Source organism: Nomascus leucogenys, unplaced genomic scaffold (genome assembly GCF_006542625.1).
Source record: "Nomascus leucogenys isolate Asia unplaced genomic scaffold, Asia_NLE_v1 001304F_43435_qpd_obj, whole genome shotgun sequence".
Taxonomy (NCBI): Eukaryota; Metazoa; Chordata; class Mammalia; order Primates; family Hylobatidae; genus Nomascus; species Nomascus leucogenys.
Window position 1 is genome coordinate 381 of NW_022096724.1, and position 8,565 is coordinate 8,945.

Here is an 8,565-nt window from a genome sequence, read left to right on the forward strand (position 1 = left end):
GAATCTATCTGGAAATGACTGTGTATGGTTTGAGGTAGGAGTCAATATTTAGTTACCTTTTTTCCAATATTTAATTAATCCAGCATTGGTCTGATCACCTCATGTATTTCAATGCAGATGAGCACACTAATAATGAAGGATTATTCATGTCTGTGGTGAGAATTGCAAAATAAAGCCCAGCATAGAAGGTCAAATAATATTACCTCAAAGGACAGATTAATACAATGAAACATGATGGATAAGTGTGATATAGTTAGATAAAGAGGAAGAAAAACATTTCCCAGTTATCATTGATACTTCACTCCATGTTTTTTGCATGAAGCAAAAGATCCAGACTGTCTTCAATTGATTTTAACTTCATTCAGACATGTCTGTCATCTATTATTTCACTCAGTGACAGTCAGAAATAAAGAAAAAAAAGAGTATATACTGTATGCCATGATCATGAATAATGATTTTTCAAAAATTATTTAATAAAGGACCAATACATATACTTTTAGCGTTTTCAGCATATTTAATAGTAACACAGTAAATGAGTTTTGATAACATTAGAAGGCAATTCAAGACATAAAAGAGAGCCTATTTGTCCTGTATGTTAAGGCACAAGGAAGAGGACTTCCTGGGATAAGGGGGTTCCCACAGCATGTGAACACATTTCTGATTTATCTCTGGTCAGAAGTGAATACAGCAAAAGATAGGCTTGAGAGGAGGTGAGAAAGAGCAATTAGGGATGGTGTATATTAGGGAGCTTTGATTAACATCAACAAAGCTCACAATCTTAGCCTCACAATCCAGGAATAATCCTACTCAGCTGGTAGGTCTTGGGATATATTGCAGCATAAGTGGGGAGGTGGTAAATAGACTGCATTGAATTTCATTCTTAACACACCCAAAAAGGAAGAGTCCCTCCTCTCCTTCTGTCTTCTCATTCTGATGCTTCTCTTTCCAATACATGTTACAGACACCAAAAGCCCAATTCCAGGAGTCCCCCACATGGACCTCCCAGTAATATTTGCCGGAGGTGAAAGTCTGAGCACCCCATGCAAGAAAACTTCTAGGTGTTGCAGTGACATAGGGTACATCTTGATGGTCACATCCAATACACATGCTTCTCAAAATTTCATATAGAAAGATATGACTGTTGGCCTCTTCATGATGCAGAGTAATATGCACTGCAAAAAAAAAAGAAAGAAAAAGAAAACATGCATAGACATGTGTAAATAAAATAAATAATTGTTCTATCAAGAAGTTACTTTACCAGGAAATGTAAAGTCATAAAGACAATTTTGCTTGTAACTTCTAGTAAAGTATAGAGATGATTAATATTGTATACAAGACAAACAAAACCCAAACCACAGATATTATATTTTTTTTGAGAACTTACATGTTGAGAGCCAAATGTGAGACCAACTTCTTGAAATCCAATTTTCAAAGTAAAATTTAGACATTTTATGCCCTAAATGCTATGCTGTTATCAAGATCATTATTTAGAAATGTTTCTTATTCTTAAAAACTAGTGCTATCATTTTGGAAAGAATGTGAAGATTTTCACTTACTCAAGAACTGCTCTAGGTATCTGGATAAAAATCCATATGTACATGTTATAAGTGATAATTTAAAGCAGATCTCTGCAAAATCTTTGACCAGTCTCTCTGTGGTCCTCCATGCTAGCTCTGGGCTGAAGCTGGATTTTAGACTTAACATGTATCTCTTCATACTGCAATAAAACTGAACTTAATTTCATTTGTAATTTTACTTATATTCACAAAATGATTTCTTCCTTTTAGCTTTACCCATTAATTCAAATGTTTGCAATATATGAACAATATACACACATTGAAAAAATACAAAACCTCCAACAATCTCCAGAAAACTATATTCCCGCAAAGAACAGTTCTTAGCAGTTCAAATGAATATACTAAAGAAATGTACAATTTTGTATTTAACATTAAATAATTCGCCATCCTGAGCATTATTTCCTTTGCTCCTTTTTTAAATTTTCTACCTACTCCTTTTTCCCGTTATATAATTGAGTACATATTATGCCAGAAAGTATTTCTTTTTCACTATCTTTCAAACTTCATGCTATAAATCTGACTATAAATACAGACACAGATACCAAACAGTTGCATGGTTATATTTTTCACTTATGTCTTAAAAGAAGTAAAATATTTGATAAAATATGAAATATTACCTATATGATCTTAACAATAATAATATTTAGATAAAGTGGGAGTGCTGCCTATGGGTGGAGACTTACCTCGGAATTGGTTGAGCCTGTCCATCAGTCCAGTGATGGGCCCTGCACTGAGCTCTGGATTCAGAGGCTGGGGCATGTGTAGCAGCACGGACTCAGTCCTGCAAGGAAAAACCTGCAGTTACAACATCTACAGCCATAAAATGAATAAAAATCACTATTTGTATGTAAAAGACATTTCATGAGAATCCTTTGAAAGTACACATTTGATAATTCAAAAATTATTACTTCCTTTTGCAAATTAATTCTTTACAGTTTCTAAATTTTAAAGCATGATGGAAAAGTCTAAGTCAGAATTCCATCTGATTCTTCTTTTGTTTTGCCCCAAATGTGTAAGGTTCCTTAGCCTTATGGCCTTGAAAATACTTAGATATGAAATTCTGAGTTCCACTTCTTGGCAGACTCCCCTGATATTTTTGACTGAAATAGCCGGGTTCAGGGGAGACTGAGGCATCCACTGCTTCCTTCTCAAGATAAAGACTGGAAACTTGTTCTAGGCAGGGAGATCTTCCTTTTAGCAAAGAACTTCCCTAGAGACTTACAGTTCTAACACTCCACAGTTTTTTTCAATCTATTTTTCAGAACTGTTAACTGATATGTATATATGTATAAAAAACAAAACATCAACACTTTTTCACTGGTAAAATACTTCCTCCTCTTCTCTCCTGCTTCCTCTGGTGACTTTCTCACCATCCACAAAACGAAACTCTTAATCCTTCTCCTGTGCAGGCTTTTAAGTAATAAAACAAAATTGGAGCTGGGCGTGGTGGTTCACACCTGTAATCCCAGCACTTTGGGAGGCCGAGGCAGGTGGATCACGGGGTCAGGAGATAGAGACCATCCTGGCTAACACGGTGAAACCCCGTCTCTACCAAAAATACAAAAAATTAACTGGGTGTGGTGGCAGGCACCTGTAGTCCCGGGTGCTCGGGAGGCTGAGGCAGGGGAATGGTGTGAACCCGGGAGGCGGAGCTTGCAGTGAGCTGAGATCACACCACTGTACTCCAGACTGGGCAACAGAGTGAGACACCGTCCACCCCCAAAAAAAAATCAGGAATAAAATTGTTTGTTTTAGTTCACTCTTCTTTTATTCATTTATTTTCATTTATTTACTTTGTGGCCTTGTCTTTTAAGGTGTGGGAACGAAAGTAAATGCAAAAAAAAGTGGTATCTATACCTTAATTACTTATGCCATGAGTTTAATAGAGCCTGCTTTTATATTCGTGGCATCTTAAATAACATATGCTAAAATCTAGGTACACACTCACCTGTATAATGTGTCTCCAAAAGCCTGAAAAAAAAAAAGAAGAAGAAGAAAGATTTAGTGCATTTCACAAGATGCATCTTTCACTAAGTTCAGTGTGAGATTTGTACTCAGTTTCTGAAGATATTATTCCCCTACCATCTTCTCTTCTGGAAAGCATTTTCTATTTCTTCTGTAATGAAAAACCCAGTCAGTTGTATTGTCATTAATTAACGTCCTGGGAAAGTCTAACTCTTGAAGACATTCTCCAAACAAGTGAAGGGAGAAGAAGTCCAGAGGGTCTATGCTCTGTGTTAACCATGAAAAACCTACTCAGTCATCTTTAGCTGAACCTGTTACCCAAATGAGTGGACCCCAAAATAATGTTAACGTGAACCTAGATTCCTAAAACTTCTGATTTTGCCATGTTTCCAAATTAACCTAAATGTAAATGAATCACTATTTTATACATGTTTAACAACCCAAAGTATATTATTGAATTAGATGGGGAATATTTCTTGGGGCTGTTACCTTGACCATTCCACAAAGTTTTGTGGCTGGTGGATGAAGTAGGAGGACTTTTGGCCTGGTAGAATCCCTTGGTGGGGATACACTCTCCCAATAAAGTAGCATTAGTTATGTGAATGTGTTTTTGGAAACACATCATGGAAATAAAGATAGGGAAATGGATTTCAGCTATGAGGAAAATACTTATGCATGTGAATATTCAAAAACCTGAAACCACATTGTGAGTTTGTACCTGAAGTAGCTCCACATCTGGTTTATGGCACATTTCCTTCAGCTCCTCATACATTCCTCTTAAAATCTCCCTCCTATGAGCCATTTTGGCTTTACTTAAATGAAGTTGATGAAAAATATCTTTCCCCTTCTTTTTCAGCATCTCCAAATTATGTTTTTCTTCTTCATGGTGAAATGCAGGCATCTTCTGATACTCGGCTCTAATTGCTTCTAGCCTTAAATTCACATAATCCTGCAGTGATAATGGGTTAGTCAAAAGAGAAATGTATTTGTTCATCTCCTATCAAATCTCACTGATTCTTTTGGCTCTCGAACATCCAGTAGTTTAAACCTCAGTCTTGCCAGTTCTTAGAATCTACAAATTTTGTTCCTTTCCTTTCTTTCTGCATAAAGATCAACATAGCTGTGTCTGACCAATTACATTAAATTTATTCAAGATAATGTGTTTTCTAAGATAGTTGGAAATAAACACAATTCGAATTTCTCTGTTCCAGCCCATGTTTATGGAAAAGTAAGAACAGTTCATGCTTAAGAGTTGGAGAATAGAGCTATAGTTACTATAAAGGAAACAATTATTTCTATTTCTGAGATATGCAACAAGTAGCTTAAACTCATTATATATAAAATGACCTTAGACTAACATGTCCAGCTAAATGTGTTTCACCCAGCAAAACCTATCCTAATACAGCTGCATTTATGATTTGGCCATCTTTGTCTCTCTGAATTCATTTCCTTCCATTCTTTTTCTAAGTCATCCCAATCTGAAACATAGACTTCTTTGTGGTTCCTCAGGCCTCCAAATGTACACAAACTCAAAATTACTGCATATGCTGTTCTCTCCAACTAGAATTACAAATATATATGTATATATAAATAAATAAAATATATGTATACAAACACACACACATACATATATATACACACAACCACACACACATACATACATATACATATATATACACACTCATTGTCCGCATATATATCCACACACACATTTGTGCTCCCCTTCCTCTTCAAAACTTTGTTTTAATTTGAATTTTTCAGTGAGTCTTTTTTCTGACCACCCTATTTAAAACTCAGACACTAATCTCCAGTTTCTGGCCTCTATTGTCCTTTTGTACTTCCCTGCTTGATTATTCTCCAACAAAAAACCTACCACACTCAAATACATCATCTATTGCATATATTTGCTTATTGACCACTTGACTCTCTCATTTGGATTGTATGATTTGTGAGGATGAAGGTGCTTCCTTTCTTCTTTACTAGTATATTTTCTAATTTAATATTCAACATAGACTAGGTTCTCATGAAATACTTTTCAACAAACTAATATTAGCTATCATACACTCATAGTATACATCCACAAAGAGAAAATTATTTTTAATATTTTTCTGAAGTCCTCGGAGTTCTCCTTATATTTAGATACTAGTTCCCACATTTCAGGCATGTTTACATGTCTCCCTCAAGACACAAATCCGTATTTCTCACCACTTTTCTCATCATGTGTTATGTATTATTCCACATTAATTAGTTGAGATTCTTAATTTCATGGTTGCCCGAGATTTGTCCTGTCAATTTTTCTGCCTCAAATTTTCCATACAATTCCAAATACTACTTGCACACCAGCATTCAGATTAATGCTGACCGACACTCGGAAGTTTCAGTTGAGCATTCCATGACCGCCAAATAACTCTTATGTCCAGCATTTATCCAACCAGCACATATAGAATGCTGTGAGATGGCCCAGTATCTTGGATCTATTGGTGTATAACTATAGGTTTGTATGAAACAAACCAGCATGCTTTGGGTGACATCAGTGGTTTTCTTAGAAATCTTACCTAATAGGCATACTATTCTATATAAAAATGAGGCCACTTTTTCTCAATGTTTTCTCTCGCTTTTTTTTTTTTTTTTTTTTTTTACTGAATCCCAGAAACATTACAGTTTGATATCAAGTTCCTATTTTTAGAGTCACCCATTTTCCCACCATAAGTTCCTGGAGAAGGTAGAGTAGTAGAAGACTAACCTTCCAGTGTCTGGTTCTGGTGTTTTCCACATTCAGGTTACTGTGATTTTCACAAGCTTTTTCCCATAAAGATTGCATTTTCTGTAAAAGCTTCTCCTGCAAAAGAGCCACTAATTGAAGCACCAGTGCAGACCATGACATAGGGAGGGGCCCAGAATGAGAGACAAATAAGCCCCTAGTAAATGGCATTTCCTTTGTTTCCCTTCATGTTTGTCAAAGCCCGGAGGTTGGAAACTAAGAAAGCCCAAACAGAGCTGCTTAAAGGGACTCAGAGTTGGCTTTATCCAATCTCCAAGAAAATAGACCCACAGGAATTTTATGCATCCTTTACAGAAATCAATCTTCAGAGGCATCACTTACCCGGTGTTCCTTAGCAGCAGACTCAATGGGACAGTGTCTGTGATCCCGGTGCTCCTGAGAGCTGGAGCACAGTGAACAGAGCAGGCTCCTGTCCGCTTCACAGAACATCTTCTTTGTCTCCCTGTGAGTGCCACACATTTGCTCCTCAGAGCTCAGGAATAGCCAGAGACTGGCTTTTCTGGCAAGGGAAGCCATCTTCTTCAAATCAATGTTACTTTTGAGGTTTCTCTGCTGTGTTGTCTTTATGCATTCAAAGCACTGAGTAAGAATTGGGATGTCTTCCCAGTTGAGGTAGAAACAGGGCCTGCAAAAGCTGTGCCCACAGTCTATGGTGACCGGGTCTATGAAGTAGTTCATGCAGATGGGACAGGTGACTTCCCTCTGGAAACTTGCAAGATTCCAGAATTCATGTTTCTGAGGAAGAAAGAGCAACATGTCATTTTGGGGTCTGGGTTGATGAAAAGCTACTGAACACGTGGAGATAAGTGATAGCTCTAGTTTCTTCTCTTGACAGTGTTCATTAAAGCACAGCAAAGTATTTCTTCTGTAACAAAAATAAAAATCTCACACAGAGAGAGTATCCCAGCTTTACAGTGGATATTACTGACTAGATGACTCACAGCCCCTTCTATTCCTGTTTCCTCTCTGTAACATAATACTAATCTCTTCAATTTCCCATTTCTGAATGTGAATCTGGAAATTGGGTTTGATTCTAAGTGGCCTAGAATAAATTGTAGTTGTTCCTATTCTTCTTTCATGTAACTGCTGAATGAGTCTGAAAGAGTGGGAAAAACTGCCTTGGCCAAAGAAATACGAGAAGATGGCTAGAGGGTCCTATGATATATTTTTTGAGAGAGACACAACAGTGGGGCAGCAAACCACCATGACACATGTTTACCTGTGTAACAAGCCTGCACGTCCTGCACATTTATCTCAGGACTTAAAATAATATAAAATTAAAGCAAAATAAAAAACCAAAACCAAAAGAAAATAGAAAAACCAGTCAACCATCCAAATAAACAAATAAAAAACAGCAATGAAACCAATTTAGGTTGAATAGAAGAGAAAAAATAATTAAAGATATTGGGCCTTTTTATTTTCTCGTGGATTGAATTAACTTCTCCTAGGGATACCCAAACTCTGAACTAACATACAGAAGTATCTTTGTTAAACTTAAAGAGGTGTAATTATATTTCTATGGTGTGATGGTGAATTTTAGGTATGAGTCTGACTGGATTAACCAACACCTAGGGAACTGGTGCAGCATTGTTTCTGGGTGAGTCTGTGAAGGTATTTCCAGAGGAGAGAGACATGTGAGTTGGTGAGCCGAGTGGGACCATCATCCCTCAATGTGAGTGCGCACCATTCAATCAGCTGGTAGCTCAGATAAAAGGAAAAGGCCAGAGGAAAGGCAATTTCCTCTTTCTCCTGAAGCTGGTTCTGAGGCTTTCAGCCTTGAGCTCAGTCAAGATACCGGTATCCTCAGGACATCAGCTTAAAGACAGCCTATATTTGGAACTGCTCAGACTCCATAATCAAGCAAACGAATTATCCTGATGAATTCCCTCTCGTGTAGAATCATGTGTAGCTTGAGGACAGATACATGTTCTGAGAAATGTGTAAGGAAGTTTTATTTATTTGCTTTTTGAGATGGAGACTCACTCTCTCACCAAGGCTGGAGTGCAGTGGTGCAATCTTGGCTCACTGCAACCTCCACCTCCTGGGTCAAGCGAGTCTCCTGCCTTAGCCTCCTGAGTACCTGGGATTACAGGAACATGCCACTACACCCGGCAAATTTTTTCTTTTTTTTTTCCCAGTAGAGATGAGGTTTTGCCCTGTTGGCCAGGCTGGACTTGAACACCTGGCCTCAAGTGATCGGCCCGCCACAGGCTCCAAAACTGCTGGGATTACAGGCGTGAG

At 37.5% G+C, this 8,565-nt stretch overlaps 1 pseudogene; it reads right to left on the minus strand.

Annotated features, from left to right (window-relative positions):
• Positions 1-672: 672 nt before the first annotated feature.
• Positions 673-7,055, minus strand: LOC100583717 (annotated as a pseudogene).
• Between the last annotated feature and the right edge of the window lie 1,510 nt (positions 7,056-8,565).